This window comes from Hyperolius riggenbachi, chromosome 7 (assembly GCF_040937935.1).
Source record: "Hyperolius riggenbachi isolate aHypRig1 chromosome 7, aHypRig1.pri, whole genome shotgun sequence".
NCBI lineage: Eukaryota > Metazoa > Chordata > Amphibia > Anura > Hyperoliidae > Hyperolius > Hyperolius riggenbachi.
This window is the reverse complement of record NC_090652.1, coordinates 315,188,026-315,208,048: the sequence shown is the minus strand read 5'-3', so window position 1 is coordinate 315,208,048 and position 20,023 is coordinate 315,188,026. Positions and strand designations below refer to the sequence as shown.

General features: G+C 44.2%; 1 protein-coding gene across 1 annotated transcript in view; it reads left to right on the top strand.

The window, feature by feature from the left end:
• Positions 1–20,023, top strand: part of SEMA5B (semaphorin 5B) — a 469,753-nt gene that overhangs the window by 103,083 nt on the left and 346,647 nt on the right. The window contains exon 2 of the mRNA XM_068246215.1: positions 1,371–1,430. The gene's annotated coding sequence lies outside the window, so the exon portion shown is untranslated. The remainder of the gene's footprint in view (positions 1–1,370; positions 1,431–20,023) is intronic.

The window sequence follows — 20,023 nt, the reverse complement described above, 5'->3', positions numbered from 1 at the left end:
ATTGTAGCCACACATTGTAGCCACACATTGTAGCCACACATTGTAGCCACACATTGTATCCACACATTGTAGCCACACATTGTAGCCACACATTGTAGCCACACATTGTAGCCACACATTGTAGCCACACATTGTAGCCACACATTGTAGCCACACATTGTAGCCACACATTGTAGCCACACATTGTAGCCACACATTGTAGCCACACATTGTAGCCACACATTGTAGCCACACATTGTAGCCACACATTGTAGCCACACATTGTAGCCACACATTGTAGCCACACATTGTAGCCACACATTGTATCGTCACATTGTATCGTCACATTGTATCGTCACATTGTATCGTCACATTGTAGCCACACATTGTAGCCACACATTGTAGCCACACATTGTAGCCACACATTGTAGCCACACATTGTAGCCACACATTGTAGCCACACATTGTAGCCACACATTGTAGCCACACATTGTAGCCACACATTGTAGCCACACATTGTAGCCACACATTAGCCACACATTGTAGCCACACATTGTAGCCACACATTGTAGCCACACATTGTAGCCACACATTGTAGCCACACATTGTAGCCACACATTGTATCCACACATTGTATCCACACATTGTAGCCACACATTGTAGCCACACATTGTAGCCACACATTGTAGCCACACATTGTATCCACACATTGTATCTACACATTGTATCCACACATTGTATCCACACATTGTATCGTCACATTGTATCCACACATTGTATCCACACATTGTATCCACACATTGTATCCACACATTGTATCGTCACATTGTATCCACACATTGTATCGTTACATTGTATACACATATTGTATCCACACCTTGTATCGTCACATTGTATCATCACATTGTATCCACACATTGTATCGTCACATTGTATCGTCACATTGTATCGTCACATTGTATCGTCACATTGTATCGTCACATTGTATCGTCACATTGTATCCACACATTGTATCCACACATTGTATCCACACATTGTATCCACACATTGTATCCACACATTGTATCCACACATTGTATCCACACATTGTATCGTCACATTGTATCAATGTCCCATCACATAATACTGATACATTGTACTGTCACTTTGTTTCGTTAAGTTGTACCTACGTATTGTACTTAGATTGTACTTTTTTAGCCTCTCCTATTGTTTGGGGCACTCTGTGTTGCCGATCGGTAAACTCCGGCTTGCTGTATCCGGGTTTTCGGTTTTGATCAAGCGACGTATTTTTCTCTGGATTGTGAAGAATTGATTGGACATTGTGTGAATGTGTGTGTGTGTGACTGTGAGCAGCAGATCGTTACTGACCTCTCTCTCTCTTTGTCCTCCAGGTAATGGTGGATTATACTCGGCCATGGCAGTGAGGATCGATACACAGTGATGTGGTGCTGGTAAGTGTCCTGCACATGTGGCATATATTAACTATACTCCCCAGGTACTCAACATGTGGGACCAGGGCTGTGGAGTCGGTACGAATACCACCTGACTCCAATTCTTCAGTTTATGAAGCCTCTGACTCCGTGTACCCAAAATTGCTCCAACTCCTCGAGTCAGACTCCACAGCCTTGTGTGGGACGCAGGCCCTGGGGGGGGGGGGGGTTGGGTGTATGTGGGTTGGTTTTAGGGGTACTTGAACTTGTAATTATCAAACTATTATGACAAGTGTTCAGATAAAAAAAATAATTACCCATAAATGAGCATGTGCAAGTATGAGAGCTTAGTGTAATAAACGTGTGTGTGTGTGTGTGTGTGTGTGTGTGTGTGTGTGTGTGTGTGTGTGTGTGTGTGTGTGTGTGTGTGTGTGTGTGTGTGTGTGTGTGTGTGTGTGTGTGTGTGTGTGTGTGTGTGTGTGTGTGTGTGTGTGTGTGTGTGTGTGTGATGGTGAGGCTGTTATAGAGGGGGGGGGGGGGACACAACTACTAGGCAACTGGAATTGTTTAGAAGGAAGTACATTTGCCAGCCTCTGTATTACTCTCGCTTCAGCTTTACAAAGATTTCAAAGGTTGTAAAGTGGCGGATGTGTTTTGGAAGGGAATCCCAGAGGAGGGGTGAAGCACGTGAGAAGTCTTGTACAAGTGAATGTGAGGAGGGGATTCTAGGGGAGGACAGAGGAAGGTTGTGCGCAGAGTGCAGATTATGGTTGGGGTGATATCTGGAACCTGGTGACGAGATGTATGGGGGAGACCGAGCCTGGGAAATGGCTTTCCTCCCCGCTCTGGCAGCAAAGGGAGTTTGGCGTTTTGGTGGCGTCTGTTTACAAACACGGAGATCACGGTGGCGCCGGCGCACAAGGGGTTAATGAAGCGAGGCGCGTCGGCTCCCTTCTGTTTTGCCTCGGGATTGTGGCGTGGAATAATTACGGCAGACCTATAATGAAGTTTCTCTATAGGCCCCGGCATGGTGCATTAGGGACCTGTATCCTCCGCAGCAATGCGCCCCATTGTCCTGCAAATTGGGGCCTCATCGCCCATTCTTCGGCTTGTCAGACAGAGGGGCCGCTGAGGGACAGGGTGGGTCACCTCAGGGAGCAAAGCATGATGGGTAGGAGGGCCAGGAACAAAGGCAACCATCCAATCAATGCAGCTGGGGGGTTTGTGTTTTCTTCCTTTTCTGTTTGGGGGGTTCATCTGCAGATAAAAGCGGGGCTTATTTTCAGGCTTTGCCAGAATGGTTGGAGCATCGGGGGAAGGTGCGGCTACTGATGAGTCCTGAGACGGCTGTGATGTCATACTGTGATGTCATACAACGTCAGATCATCACAGCGCAGAGAGACAGGAAGTGCAGCAAACGACTAAAGTACGACTTTCACCAGCCGAAATGCACGAAAGTCGCACGCAGGCCGCTACTTGCCACCGCCCATTCTATAGCATCCGTTGTTCAGAGAAAATGTTACAGAGTAAAGATTGCTCGATATTCCATAGCAGGGCTGGGCCGAGACATAGGCTGGAGAGGCTCCAGCCTCAGGGCGCAGTGTAGGAGGGGGCGCAGAATTCATTCAGCTGTCATTCCTAATTGTGTTTGAAGCAGAAAGAAATAAGAAAAGGGGATACATGGCAGTGACTGCAAGCCAGATAACTAGATATTAACGTGTTGGGGAGGTTGTGGGCCCTGTGGCGCCTCTTAGTCTAATAGCAATCAGTGTGTGATGGATGGGGTGGCAGGGATGGAGGGGCGCACTTTGGTGTCTCAGCCTTGGGTGCTGGAGGACCTTGTCCCGGCTCTGTTCCATAGAGGGATTAAAGGATACCCAAAGTGACGTGACATAATGAGATAGTCATGGGTATGTACAGTGCCAGGCACACAAATAACTAGGCTGTGTTCCTTTTTTCCTTCTTTGCCTGAAAGAGTTAAATATCAGGTATGTAAATGGCTGACTCAGTCCTGACTCAGACAGGAAGTGACTACAGTGTGACCCTCACTGATAAGAAATTCCAACTATAAAACACGTTCCTAGCAGAAATTGGCTTCTTAGAGCAGGAAAGAGATAAAAAGGGGAATTTCTTATCAGTGAGGGTCACACTGTAGTCACTTCCTGTCTGAGTCAGGACTGAATCAGCCACTTACATACCTGATATTTAACTCTTTCAGGCAGAGAAAGAAAAAAAGGAACACAACATACTTATTTGTGTGCTAGGCAATGTGCACACGTCTGTCTCATCATGTCACATGTCACTTCGGGTATCCTTTAACACTTCCAGCCACTAATCGGGGCTATTTATACTGGCGCCTATGGCACGCCCAGATTTCGCGCCTTGTCTCAGCAGGGAACAATCGCGCATGTTCCCTGCTAATCTCCACCCCCAGGACTTAACGCAATCACAATGCGGCCACCAATTGGCATGAGGCGGTTGCAGACCAGTTAAACTGATTTTTTTAGGTTGACTTTAGATTTCCTGTAACGCATAGGAGAGTTATCGTACGCGGTATATTTACGTCTGATTAGCCTGTGTATGGGCTCAGCTCCCCTGTAAGCAGAGACAGATGGAGCTTTTGACCTTGGCCATGCGACTTAGGAACCGCAGCGACCGCACGGTCACCGCGCCATCCGAATCGTGAAATCCAATTTCTCTCTGGCGGCGGCGGATGATTTCTGCACCTGAAAGAAATGGTGATTATTTTCTTTCATACCCCGGGCTTTACTTAATGCCGCTATTAAAGAAGCAATCTCGAATAATAGCGATTTTCATTCTAATGGATGTCTCGCCGAACGGATCTCCTGTGTAATAAATACCAGATCAATTACGATGGAAATGGCGTTAGATTATCATAGGACGGTATTTCTGGGATTATCTCTATAATTGAGGCAATAAATAAGATAAATTGTATTATGAAAATTAACGTTACGGGCGGGCGGCGTGGAGGGAGGGCCGCGCAGAGCGCCGGAGATTTTACTGGCCCCCATTTTCCAGAAAGGCTGAGACTCGAAGTAAATTGCCGCAGCGCTTTGTTATGTGTTGTTAGCCGGCGAGAAGGAAGATCGCGGGCGTGAAACGCCTCTCGTGGGGGTTTTAGTGAAAATGAATGTGGCGTTTTTGTCTGGAGAGCTGCAGCGATGAATAAAGGAACTTGTGCAATTCCAGGAATCTTTTCTATCATACGGAATAATTTATGGGATGTTCGGTTTTTGTGCTGCGGTAAAAGGGGCGCTGGTCGAGGCGAACGCAGTCGCACGTAGCTAGCGCCGGTTCCTGACTGCCGGGGTTAAAAGGTCATCAAATAAAATAACGGATTCTTAGCTTATTGGTGAAGTCGCCTCCTGACTTGTTATATCTCCCTTCCTCACATCTCGCGTATCTCCACCCGTCCGCCGCGACCGTGAAATCTGCCATCTTGGGCCGCTCTTCACCTAACCTTTTAAATTCTGATTTGCCAATCATTGACCAATTTAACCACCTTTATGTAGTATGAGGGTTACCTACATCTGCTCATAGTTTTCAATTGACACTCGTGCTACGTGGAGGTGGTAAAATTGGTAATTTATTGGCCAATCAAAATTGTCCGTGTGTACACACTCTTAAATTCCCTGATAGATACGGACAAAGGGAGGGGAGCCCCTGGTAATAGGTCAATGAGATGTTGGGAATTTTAGCATCCATGCAAATATAATGCAGATTGAATGCAGATTGTACATGGACCAATCAAATCAGCAAGGAGTGCATTTATTATTAAGTATTTATATAGCACTGACATCTTCTGCAGCACATTACAGAGTACATAATCATGTCACTGACTGTCCTCAGAGGAGCTCACACTCTAATCCTACCATAGTCTTAGTCTAATGTCCTACCATATTATTATTATGTATTTATATAGCACTGCCATCTTCTGCAGCACTGTACAGAGTACATAGTCATGTCACTGACTGTCCTCAGAGGAGCTCACAATCTAATCCTGCCCTAGTCATAGTCTAATGTCCTACCATATTATTATTATTATGTATTTATATAGCACTGACATCTTCTGCAGCACATTACAGAGTACATAGTCATGTCACTGACTGTCCTCAGAGGAGCTCACACTCTAATCCTACCATAGTCATAGTCTAATGTCTTACCCTATTATTATTATTATGTATTTATATAGCACTGACATCTTCTGCAGCACATTACAGAGTACATAGTCATGTAACTGACTGTCCTCAGAGGAGCTCACACTCTAATCCTACCATAGTCATAGTCTAATGTCCTACCATATTATTATTATGTATTTATATAGCACTGCCATCTTCTGCAGCACTGTACAGAGTACATAGTCATGTCACTGACTGTCCTCAGAGGAGCTCACAATCTAATCCTGCCCTAGTCATAGTCTAATGTCCTACCATAATCTTATGTGTTTATATAGCACTGACATCTTCTGCAGTACTTTACAAAGTACTTAGCCATGTCACTGACTTTACTATGGTATGATACTTTACTATGGTATGGTATGTCCATTATGTCTAGCAACAATTTAGACCAATTTAGAAGGAAGCAAATTAAGTTATCTACAAGTCCTCATTCCCCTGCATAGTACCTACACATCACTCTTACAAGTACCCACAGCACACAAGGGTACACTAATGCTTAAAATTTAGAATGTCGCAACAGTTTAATAAGAGTCACTGGAACCCTGCATCAGCTGGGTTCTGTTGCATAGATCTGTTCCCTTGCAGAAAATAGCTCTGGCCTTTTCTCTATCAGATATATAAAAGGTAGAGGTCTTTTTCTGCAAGGTGGCAGGGCTACACTCCAAAACCCGGCTGATCTGGTGCTCCAGCGCATCTTCTTATGCTCAGGCATTCACCATTGGCAGTGACAGGCCAGCATGGCTGACAGGGTAGAGTGTCAGCTTCCTGGCCAGGAGCTTTTTGTTCCCAAAAGCAGTTGCCATCTTAATGTAGCTTTAAAATTCCTAAGCTTTGGCAGCAATGAAATGCCTTTTAGGTTACATACTTTCAATCAACAAGATTGTAATATGCAAATTAGAGGAGTCGGAGGAATCAGAAACTGAGGAGTCAGAGTTGGAGTTGTATGGTTTTTGTACTGACTACACAACCCGGGACAGGGAGCATATCCTCAGATGGACACGGATCACAGATGGACACGGCCACTGTACCGATGCCCACTCTTCGGGCCCGTTTCCACTGGTGCGGTGCAATTCCGTCGCAGAAAACGCGAAAACGAATTTGCATGCAGATGCGAATTCGTACGTGTCTGTATGCGAATTTTAATGCGAAAATGCGTTAAAATTTGCATTTGTTTGTAAGTATGCAAATTTAACCATGTCAGTGCCTGTGTGCTTTTACATTGATTAAAACGCACGCGAATTCGCATGAAAAATTTGCATAATTAAAAACGCATGCGCTTTTCCCTATTAGGGCCTGTTTCCGCTACACGCAGATTGGATGCAGAATGGATGCAGAAAAACTGACTCCAATGAATGCCTATGGGAAAATCTGCATCAGAGAAATCTCGTTTAGTGGAAACAGTCCCATAGGCATTCATTGGAGTCAGTTTTTCTGCATCCAATCTGCGTGTAGTGGCCCTTAATTACATTGCAGGCGAATCGCACACTAGCCTTGCAGTGTGCGAATTCTGATGGGCAGATTTTTTCTGCACAGTCCACCGCACAGATTTCCTGACAAGTGGAAACAGGCCCATTGATTTATATTGATTATGCGAATCTGCATGCAGAAAATGCATGCAGATTCGCTCTAGTGGAAACGGGCCCTTACCCGAGTGGTTTTGAAAGCGATATTAGCTAATCTGGTCGTACAGAAGCGGACATCTGTATGGTGGCCGTGTTCATTTGTGATTTTATGTGCCACCAAACTGATGCCTTATTTTGTCCTACCGGTTTCGCTATTATTGTGTGACTAGGAGTTTGCGAAACCAGTCAGGAAGAAATGGGCATCGGTACAGTGGTGACATTCATTAGTGATTTTATGCACATTTACATTCCGTGTCCCTGTCATAAGGGCCCGTATATAAGTGAAATTTTTCAAATACTTGACCTGATACCTTTGCTGATTGTTAGGGGCAAATAAATCTTATGGTTTTTATGGTATACACTGAAGGTGCGTACACACATCAAACTTTTTCAAACCACTTTTTGTCCTAATGACTTGTAGTGCAAACAGCAAGTCGTTCAGACATCCTGTACACACTGACCAACCAAGCGGTTGATATGCTAATTTACCTAATTTACTTGTCGTTTAACCAACTTAATAATGAACAATGGACTGGATAGAACAATGGACTAGATTCAATGACTGAGCAAACGACTTGTTGTTTGAACGTCTATTAGTTGGACAAACGACTAAAAGTCGTTTGTACACATGTACGGACCTGGCAGTCGTTTGAATGACAGTTGGTCCAACAGATCCACTGAGCGGATCGGGCAAACCAGTTATCAGTCGGTCGACAGTGCGTACACACGTCCAACTTGTCATTCAAACGACAAGTCCGACAACAAGTTGGAAGTGTGTAGGTACCTTTAGAAGTTATTTCATTGTCTCTTATGACATGCCTCACTACCCTATGGATGTTTGAGAACCATATGAAGAGGGCTGGCCTGCGATTTATAAAACTGTGTCCTCTTGATTGATAAAATGCAGGACTGTGGCGTTGGGTAGAGTCAGTACAAAAGTCCAACTCTTCAGTTTATGAAACCTCCGACTCCAGGTACCCAAAATTGCTTTGACTCCGACTCCACAACTCTTGCACGGTTATGGCGTGGGTACAAAAATCGTCCGACTCTTCAGTTTATGAAACCTCCGACTCCAGGTACCCAAAATTGCTTTGACTCCGACTCCACAACTCTTGCACGGTTATGGCGTGGGTACAAAAATCGTCCAACTCTTCAGTTTATGAAACCTCCGACTTCAGGTACCCAAACATTGCTCCAACTCCAACTCCGACTCCACAGCCCAGATAAATAAAATACATACATATAAAATATATAAACCATAAAATATATCCTATAAAATAAAAATAAATGACAACAGTGTGACGATGAACAAGGTACACGATTATCGTCTTTATTGTTGTTTATATAAAAGCCATCAGCGCGTTGTACAGCGCCGTACGGACGAATGAGTTGCGGCCCCCAGACTCGCCGAGTGCGAAATACAGAAATTGATTTTCTAATGAAGCGGTATTGGTGAGATTTGCGCCGGAGTCTGGAGTGGGTTGTCTGCCGCGTATGCAGGGCGTTAGTTCTGCCATGCCTTACCCAGCATGCTCCGCTCCAGATTAATCTTGTTTGTCTTGCAGGGATTTGCCGGCCGGCGTACAAGTGTTCCTCTTTTCCTATTACCTTCGGATCCGGCGTCGCGAGGGGGGGAGGGGGGAATAAATTGCTCGACAAGCAGCACTAAATGCGTTACACGGCCTGGCGAGATTGTTTTGCCAATAGCTGAATGCGGTAATACTTTTTAATTTAGTTTTCCACTCCTGGGCAGCACGTGCGTAACACCCATAAAATATCATTTGCCGCAAATTGACGTTATAAATTGAAGGAGTTGCTTTTCAGAGTCCGTCTGGAACGGCGAGATTTATTGCGTCTTGCCGGAAAGGCGTGGAGCGTCTGCTGGTTTTGTTGGATTTTCGCGGCTGGAAGGAGTAGAGTGAGCTGGGGCCAGGCGAGTACCCTGGATGTACCCTGGGAGTACTAGAGGATGGCGAGTACCAGTTGTTCAACGCAGACAACCGTTCTGATTCTGTGTGACGCGGTTTTGCCAAAATCTCTTCCGCAATGATGTCATAGACTTTAATTTATTTTCTGATTTTCCTACATATGGTCTCCAGTTTAATCCGACTTAAACCTGAGCTGGTAGAGCTATGGAGGCTGACATAATTATTTCCTTATAAACAATGTAGATTTTCTGGCTGTTCTGCTGATCCTCTGCCTCTATTACATTTAGCCATAGCCCCTGAACAAGCATGCAGCAGATCAGGAGCTCTGACTGATGGGTGACTGGATTAGCTGCATGCTTGTTTCAGGTGTGTGTCAGACACTACTGCAGCCAAAAAGATCAGCAGGATTGCCAGGCAACTGGTATTGTTTAACAGGAAATAAATATGGCAGCCTCCATATACCTCTCACTGCAGGTGTCCTTCAAAATGTACTGGAGTTGAGTGATATGGAGGCCGCCATATTTAATGAATTTTAAACAATACCAGTTGTCTGGCAGCCCTGTTGGTTTATTTGGCTGCAGTAGTTTCTGAATTGCACCAGAAACAAGCATGCAGCTAATCTTGTCAGGTCTGACAATGTCAGACGCACCTGATCTGCTGCATGCTTGTTCAGGGGCTGTGGCTAAATGTATTAGAGGCAGAGGAGGATCGCCAGGACAGCCAGGCAATCTGCATTGCTTTAAAGGATACCCGAAGTGACATGTGACATGATGAGATAGACATGTGTATGTACAGTGCCTAGCACACAAATAACTATGCTGTGTTTTTTTTTTTCCTTTCTCTGCCTGAAAGAGTTAAATATCAGGTATGTAAGTGGCTGACTCAGTCCTGACTCAGACAGGAAGTGACTACAGTGTGACCCTCACTGATAAGAAATTCCTCTTTTTATCTCTTTCTTGCTCTCAGAAGCCATTTTCTGCTAGGAAAGTGTTTTATAGGTGGAATTTCTTATCAGGGAGGGTCACACTGTAGTCACTTCCGGTCTGAGTCAGGACTGAGTCAGCCACTTACATACCTGATATTTAACTCTTTCAGGCACAGAAAGAAAAAAAGGAACACAGCATAGGTATTTGTGTGCTAGGCACTGTCCATACACGTCTACCTCATCATGTCACATGCAAGTTGAGGTATCCTTTAAAGGAAATACATATGGCAGCCTCTAAATGTATAATAATAATAGTGTGTGACTGTGGTGAGGACATTAGAGTGTAAGCTCCTCTGGTGCAGAGACTGATGGGAATGGATCAGTGATCTCTGTACAGCGCTGTGGTATATGTCAGAGCTATATAAATGTATAATAATAATAGTGTGTGACTGTGGTGAGGACATTAGAGTGTAAGCTCCTCTGGTGCAGAGACTGATGGGAATGGATCAGTGATCTCTGTACAGCGCTGTGGTATATGTCAGAGCTATATAACTGTATAATAATAATAGTGTGTGACTGTGGTGAGGACATTAGAGTGTAAGCTCCTCTGGTGCAGAGACTGATGGGAATGGATCAGTGATCTCTGTACAGCGCTGTGGAATAGGTCAGAGCTATATAAATGTATAATAATAATAGCGTGTGACTGTGGTGAGGGCATTAGAGTGTAAGCTCCTCTGGTGCAGAGACTGATCTGTTATTGTTGTAGTTCCTCTGTGTTTGGGGGAAGTTGGATTGTCTTTATCTTGTTGTTGTAGCCCCCCCCAGCTGAGTTAGCATGAAACTTCGGGTCCCGGCGCAGTGTTGGGGGGGTCACCGTGTGTTTTGTATCTCTGGAGCGTTTTGTTTGGGATCGGTCTTTGCACTTGTTCGGAGTATGGCATCTCTCTGTTCTTTTCTAAAGGCAGCGAAAGAAAGGAAAAGATTACAGAGGCCAAGTAGCACAACGCGGAGAGCCACAAAAGAGACGTTCTGGTAACCCGATTGCGTCCATTCTTCTGCTGCGCATATTGATACGGCGGCCTGAGAAAGCGGGGCGTCGATCTGTGATAGGGCGCCCCCCGCCTGCCAGACGCACTGAAAAGTTTGCTAAATTGAATTTCCCCCCCTTTTTTCCCGGCGTTGGGGACGGTTGGGAGCCCCCATTCTCGGGACGGGGAGAGAAGAGGATGAATTGAGGTGGAAGAGAAATGTTTGTATGCGGAGTGGGGCGACGCCATGAATAAACAAGGGGGGCTCTATTCAGGGGCGGCCAGCTGCACGGCCATTCCTGCGAGGTGACATCATCCTGATGGGGGGAGGGGGCGCCCGCGAATTTCTCCCACAAAGTGGCACGGCGGCAGGCCTGGTGCTTCTCTGGGCGTCCGCGCTGCTGGGCGAAAATGAACCGTATTTAACACATTCTAAAGAGGAAGAAAAATAGCAACGTCTTACCGAATCCTTCCTTTCAACCAGTCAACAGCAAAAATAAGCCTTCTAATTACAGCGCAATTTGCTTTTGCGGAAATGAATCGGCTTTCTGAGCTGCGGCAATCGGATAAATTCCCTAAATCGGCTTTCTGACGCTCGTTCGCAGAAGGAAAAGCTGCGGTTATTATTATTATTCTTTTTTGTTTCAGGAAAACATCCGGTCTTTTTTTTTCTTCAAATTACACCTTGATTGAGTGAGAAATGTTTTCAAATAGGACTTTGCGCTGAATACACAGATGTCTGTTACCTCATCGCTGCAGCTCTGGTGCTGGGAGGAGCAGACAAAATGTTTTTATGGCCACTTCATGCTAAGATAGACCGGGGCGGAGTTCAAAGAATATGACACAAAGCAGGAAATCACTTGAAATGAACACTCAAGCAGCCATGTTGTGTTATCAATCTCTGGCAGATTTTATCCCCGACTGTACATACTGAGTGTGACATGCTTGTATTATAAAACAGGGTTAAAATCATGAATGCATGTACAGTATATGTAGGGATTGGAAGCCCCTCTGATGGACAGTTAGGTGACAAGACTATAAACTCTGTACAGTGCTGCGTAAGATGTCGGCGCTATATAGATACTAAATACTAATAATAATGTCATTATTGTTCAGGGCCCTACTGCAGAATATTTACATTGCTCTAATATTTAATATTGGTTCAGTTTGTTTTTTTTACACAACTTGTTTTTTACATAAATAATTTAAGACAGCTGAAGTGAGATGGATGTGGAGGCTGCCATTTCCATTCACTTTTATACATTGTAAATTGCCTGGCTGTCCTGCTGATCCTTTGTCTCTAAAGCTGAGTACACACGTACGATAACGATCGTTCAAAAACGAACGATAACGACAATCGGAACGATAATCGTGCGTTCAAAAAGTGTGAACGATCGTTTTTGTGAACGATAACGATCGTTATCGTTCAATCGGACCGATCCAACCCGGCGGATTTTTTCGAAAGATAATCGTTCAATCGTTGCAGTGTGTACAAAGATCGTCCGATAACGCATGTTCTTATTGCCTGTCATAACGTCACTTCCGTTTGCGCACGCATTTTTTAATCGTTCGTCGTTCAGTACTTTATACTTATATCGTTCACGTGTGTACACAATCGTTCATTACGAACGATCTTTTCGGTCTAATTTGAATATCGTGTAAACGTCACGAATCGTTCGTAACGAACGATCTTTATCGGACGTGTATACGAACCTTAATACGTTTAGCCATAGCCCCTGAACAAGCATGCAGCAGATCAGGTGCTCTGACTGAAGTCAGACTTGATTATCTGCATGCTTGTTTCTGGTATGATTCAGCCACTACTGCAGCCAAATAGCTCAGCAGGACTTCCAGGCAACTGGTATTGTTTAACCGGCAATAAATAGGGCAGCCTCCACATTCCTTTCACTTGAGGTCTCCTTTAAACCAAAGTCTTAAAGTGACAGTTTATTTATATACCCAATTTTACAGTGATTTTTCTGGTTTCAGTACCAGAAACCATTCGTATGTCTATTGCTGTATATTGGCATGTAGCCCGGCCCTCCCAGTGACGTTTAGGCCTTAGGCCACATACACACATCAGACCATAGTCTTTTGAAAATGAAAGATCACAGACCAATCTTACCACCCTTCCTGTAGTATAAGAGCCATACTCTACACAGTCTATTCTATGGAGCTGAACTCCCCATCAGACAGAAATCTTGGCAAGATGCTGCACACACAGATGCTGTACAGACACAAAAGATCAGTATCTGCAAAAGATCTGTTCCTGCCATAAATCCATTCCTGCAAATTGCAATGATAGTCTATGGGATCTGCAGATCATCATACACACATGATTTAACTGACATTCATCTGCAGATCAGATCCACCAGGATGGATTTTCAGATCTGCAGATGATTGCTTGATCTGCAGATGAATGTCAGTTAAATCATGTGTGTATGATGATCTGCAGATCTCATAGACTATCATTGCAATTTGCAGGAACGGATCTTTGGCAGGAACAGATCTTTTGCAGATACTGATCTTTTGTGTCTGTACAGCATCTGTGTGTGCAGCTTCTTGCAAAGATTTTTTTCTGATGTGGAGTTCAGCTCCATAGAAAAGACTATGTAGAGTATGGCTCTCATACTACATAAAGGGTGGTAAGATTGGTCTGTGATCTTTCATTTTCAAAAGACTATAGTCTGATGTGTGTATGAGGCTTATGGCTGATTATTATGCAGAATTCTCCTCCAAGTGCATTGTGGGAGACCAGGTGTAGCTTCTGCACACTTTGGAACGCACAACCATTTTGCAGTGATGTACCTGCCAGCAGTAAAGATGTCGCCATGTGATAAATGTCAGAATGTAAATCAGGGAGAGGAAAGATTTTACATTGGGCAAACACTGACTAAATAAATCCTTAATAATTACTCAGCACGGTGTCGGCCTGCTCAGTGGGCTGGTGCTCCGTGTGGCGTGTTGGGCGGTTTCTTGGTGGTCGCGGTGATTTAGTGGGGCGCCTGGTTTCCCGGTGGTGCCTCACAATGTGTCTGGGCGCTATATCATTGTTCTCCAATTAGCCGGGTAGTTTCCATGGAGATTTGTGCATGTCCTGCAGGGGGGGGGGGGGGGGGGTAGTTGCTCTGACTCCTGCAGTCTCCTTTCTCTTCCTGCAGACAAGGGGAGAGTGGAGATCGGGGAGGTCTATGCTGGACGGGCTGCATTCTGCAAGTTACACGATTTCCGTAACGCACATTACGCACTCTGCGGAACCCCTGCTAATCTTTATGCACGCTGTCAGCGCTCTCTAGAGATCAGTGAATCGAGTTCAGAGTTTCTTAGGAAGGATTCACACTTACCATTGCGGAAAACTGAATGTTTTCTCACATGAGTTTTTCACATTTAAATTTGCGTTCTTATTCAGATTTTTGCGCATGGTTTTTCTCAATGGCTATCAATGGTCATTGGCATGCGCTGTGTGAATATATGCTGTGATATCTAGAAGAAATGCAATTTTCCAGTGACTATCATTGGATGTGCGGAAAACTCGTTTTTACACGTTCATAGAACGCTTGCGAATTTTAATGTATGAACTATGAAGCTTTTGTACAAATTTTCTATGAGGAGAGGTATAATAAATATATTATATTGTTGCACTTTTTTGGCGTGATCTTTCCGTGTCGCAGGCCTCAGAGTCACTTATGTACTCTGAAAGTAGTACGTGAATTTTAAGCAATATCTTTGTCTCAGATATATTTAACGGAACTCTTTTTTTTTGTTGGGGATAAATTATAGAGACTTAAAAAAAAAAAAAAAGAGCTGATGTTTTCATTGGAACGGGATATAAAGTACATTTTAATGATTATGATCTACAGTAAAAAATAAAAAAAGAAAGTTTGTAAGAAGTGACATAAAACGATCGCTTTATGTCAGCATAATTATCTCCTAAAATATTCAGGTGGGATTGTTAAAAGTTTTAGAGGTTACAGCGACGGAGAAAGGAAATATCTGACGTAAAATACAAGGCTATAAAGCTGTACGATCGCTGTTGTCAAGGCGAGATTTTCAATGAGGGTTTAATCCTTCTGAGTTGATGCAGATTTTATGTTAATTGTATGAAAATGTATGCACCATCGAATCTGTTTGAGGGCTGGAACCCACAAGAGCGTTTTTTTGAGCATTTTGGCAGCGCTGCGATACGCTAGCGTTTTGCCAAAACGCTCAGCTGATAATGGATGGGGCAACTTCCACAGGAGCGTTTGCGTTTCTCAGAAACGCAAACGCAGGACGTGCAGCATTTTGGGAGCGTCAGCGCTTCAATGTAAAGTATTGAACCGCTAGCGGAAACGCTCAGCAAAACCTAAACTGAGCGGTTTTGCTAGCGTTTTGCGGTTCAGCACACTGTAACAAAATTAAAAATAATTCACAGGACCAATCAGGATAAAAACGCGAAACGCAAAACGCTACACAACTGCTGAGCAAAAAAATACAATGTTGCAAAACGCGACCGAAAACGCGCATGAATCCGCTGGCAAACTGCTCAGACAAAACGCTAGCGGTTGCGTTTTGCGTTTGCGGATTTCAGTGGGTTCCAGGCAGCAGCTTATTATTATGATGTGTCCATTTCCCAGCTTCATCCATGTGCATACCATTAACATATAATTTGCGCCAACTCCGAATGATTCGTATCTAAGGCCTCTTTTCCATGGACTGTTGATGGGCAGTGAAATGCCTCTTAAACTCTCACAACTGCTCACTGCTGCCTGGTAGCTGCTCACTGCTGCCCGGTAACTGCTCACTGCTGCCCGGTAACTGCTCACTGCTGCCCGGTAACTGCTCACTGCTGCCCGGTAACTGCTCACTGCTGCCCGGTAACTGCTTGATGAGCACACAGTTCAACTGCCCATGGAAAAGAGACTTTATTGCACAGCCCTTGTTTCAGTCAGATCAATACACAGTTATGGTCGAGAGAGGTTAATTGGGTGGTGCGCGGCACCCGAAATTTGGCTACCACCATAGGCCGTAGTGTGAATTACAGCTTTCACTGGGTAACCTGGGCACCGGTAATAGCTGGAGCCTGAGTTGCGTGGGGAACTAAGGCAGCAGTGAGCAGTTACCAGGCAGCAGTGAGCAGTTACCAGGCAGCAGTGAGCAGTTACCAGGCAGCAGTGAGCAGTTACCAGGCAGCAGTGAGCAGTTACCAGGCAGCAGAGAGCAGTTACCAGGCAGCAGAGAGCAGTTACCAGGCAGCAGAGAGCAGTTACCAGGCAGCAGAGAGCAGTTACCAGGCAGCAGAGAGCAGTTACCAGGCAGCAGAGAGCAGTTACCAGCAGGGCTGTGGAGTCGGAGTCGTGGAGTTGGAGTCGTGGAGTCGGGCAATTTTGGGTGCCTGGAGTCGGAGTCGGGAAAAAATGCACCGACTCCGACTCCTAATGAATTTGTAACTGTAATTAAAATAGAAAATATGATAAAATGTTCTATTTCTCAGATAATAGTCATTAAAAATAATGTATATATACAGTAATAGCTGTGCTTAGTCCACAAAAATGAAATAAACCAATCAAAATTAGTTACTTGTGCTGCTTCAATAAAGCAGTCCCCGTATTTTTAAGGTCAGATATACATATCTGATTGTGACTGTATATATGATGTGTACACAGGAATCTCTTATATATACTAAATAACATCTATGCTGTAAGAATAAAGCCTGATGTGTAGCTGTGTCACTAGAGATGGTCACTGAGATGGAAATAATTCTGCATTGATGCTGGTTTATGCAAATGTATGCACTCCCTTTGCTGATGAAATAAAATAATTTGATATGTTATTAAAATTTGGTTTGGTGACTACAAATTAAAGGGTACCTGAGACGGATGAAAAGTAAAGTTTTATACATACCTGGGGCTTCCTCCAGCCCCCTTCAGGCTAATCAGTCCCTCACTGTCCTCCACCACCCGGATCTTCTGCTATGAGTCCTGGTAATTCAGCCAGTCAGCGCAGTCCGGCCGCATGCCACTCCCACAGCCAGGAACATTCTGCACCTGCGCAATAGTGCTGCACAGGTGTAGTATGCTCCTAGCGGTGGAGTGTGTTCATGCGCACTACGCCAGACTGGCTCAAGTACCTGGACTCCTAGCAGAAGATCCAGGTGGCGGAATAGGACAACGAGGGACTGATTATCCTGAAGGCGGCTGGAGGAAGCCCCAGGTATGTATAAAACTTTAATTTCATCTGTCTCAGGTTTACTTTGTTACACAGTAGTACTATACTCTACATATGCACTCCTCACAGAGCTGCAGGGAATCCACTGAGAATGCTGTGCACATTGAACACAGAGGTGTTGTCTGTTTACAATCTCCTCATTCCCCTGCAGAGTACCTGCACATCATTCTTACATGTACCCACACTTACATTGCCTAGGGCCTGATAGATGTTCTTTGTTCCGGTTTGTACCTTTTACAAGTACTATTACTAAGGACTAGTTTTAGTCTAAAGAGAATAAATATAGTAGTCTACATATCCTTCTCACTTCAGTTGTCTTGTAAAATTCCTAAGCGTTGGCAGTTATGAGACGAATTTCATGTTACATACTTTTAATCAACAAAATTGTAATATGCAAATTAGAGGAGTCGGAGTCGTGGAGTCGGAGTCGGTGGAATCCTAAACTAAGGAGTCGGAGTCGGTGGATTTTTGGACCGACTCCACAGCCCTGGTTACCAGGCAGCAGAGAGCAGTTACCAGGCAGCAGAGAGCAGTTACCAGGCAGCAGAGAGCAGTTACCAGGCAGCAGAGAGCAGTTACCAGGCAGCAGAGAGCAGTTACCAGGCAGCAGAGAGCAGTTACCAGGCAGCAGAGAGCAGTTACCAGGCAGCAGAGAGCAGTCACCAGGCAGCAGCGAGCAGTCACCAGGCAGCAGCGAGCAGTCACCAGGCAGCAGCGAGCAGTCACCAGGCAGCAGCGAGCAGTCACCAGGCAGCAGCGAGCAGTCACCAGGCAGCAGCGAGCAGTTACCAGGCAGCAGCGAGCAGTTGTGAGAGTTTGAGAGGCATTTCACTGCCTATCAACAGTCCGTGGAAAAGAGGCCTTCCAAATCTGGTCATCAGTAGTAGGGATGGACATTGAGATGCAAATAATTTTGAGTTGATGCAGCATTATGCAAATGTATGCAGCTTGAAAACAGACCAATCAGATTTTACCTCAGCAGGGTTTGATTAGTTTATTTTCAAGTTGAATAAATTTGCATCGCTAGTTACTAGTATATATATATATATATATATATATATATATATATATATATATGTATATGTATATGTATATATATATATATATATATATATATATATATATATATATATATATATATATATATATATATATATATATATATATATATATATATATATATATATTGGCCTAGAGGAGGGTGAGCGATCTTTCTGCTTAACTGCGCCTACATTTTCCCTGTGCCGTGTTTCCACACCTGCGGTCTGTGAATTGGCGATAACGAGGTTACACAAGCAGACGGAAATTGTATTTATGTATTTTTGTGAATACAGATTTGCTATTTTGGTTGAATCAATCCCATTGATAGACGTTGCTGCTCTTGTGAATCAGCCGTATTGTGTTGTTATTAGCGGTTATAAAGGTTATTATTTAGGGTTTATTGCGATTTCTTTGCTCCGTACAGTTCCCTCCGGTCTCTCCTGTAATCAGATTACCATTGAAGGCCGCCTCCCGCTGATGTCCCTCGATGGCCGTAATTACGCGTGTGAGGTCAGCGTAGATGCAGTAAGTGTGTTGGTAGAACGCATTGTGAATTCAGCGCTGCAATACGCGGGATGCTGCCGGCGGACTGTGGCCTTGCTTTGTCTGTGGGGGCTTATAGAAATATAACATGTATGGTCTCACGCTGCCCTAGAACAGACTACAAATAACTCTGCCCGAAACCTTGTAAGGTAGGAATTATCTACGCTGCCACCTGCTGGATGCTGCTGCTATTACACTGCTAGAGTCATTAATAATCACTAATACAAGACTCCTGGTTAAATCTTTACTATATCTTGAATTAAAGAAAGGAAATGCAATTAGCAGTAAGGTGACGAAACCTGAATATATAAATCAAGTCTAGAAGCAATGTGCTGGACAGAATAATTATTTCATGGGCCAGATGTGCTTGTAACTGTAGTACAGCTCTCATGCTGTGCCACCTTGGTGTAGCCGTTGGGCAGGTCAGTCTGAAGTGATCATGTGACACCCAAAGTTGGAGACATAATAGATATCAGGTTACCTTTTACCAGCATAGGGATGCATTACAGTAGTAAATGTGTTGGGATGAGGCAGCAGGTTTTGTAGTTGACAGGAAGTAGATTGTGAACTATTGTAAGACCACAACCAGCTCACAGGAAGCTAATCAGAGACTAGTGGTTATAAGCCTGCCTGGATAGGTGCACAGCTGCAGGCAAAAGGAGTTACACAATGGGATGTTTGTGACATTTTTAAATGGAAGGCTTATAATTTACACAAATTTAGCATTTGAGAATTCATCTTGTTCAGATTTAGCTTTATTCTGATCATTTTGTAAAATCAAAACCCAGAAATCTCCCTGTTGATAATGCATTACTCAGCACCAGTTTGCCATCTTAAAACACAAGATATTTATAAACTCCACCTTGACTTGGGCGAGAAGCGTCACTCGTAGTGCATCACTTGAAGACAATAGTCAGGTGATTTAGTCTGTCTGGAATATGTTCTATAAATAGATTGACTCCACATAGACCATTATAGCAATGACGCATTGAAGTCCTCCATCAGATAGGGGGCGCTCCACCGATCACTCAGAACCATGCTTCATCTGCAGATTCCTGAAATCATGAAATATTAAAGCAGGATTATCAGCCACAAAATCAAACTCCATTTACCCACTGCTC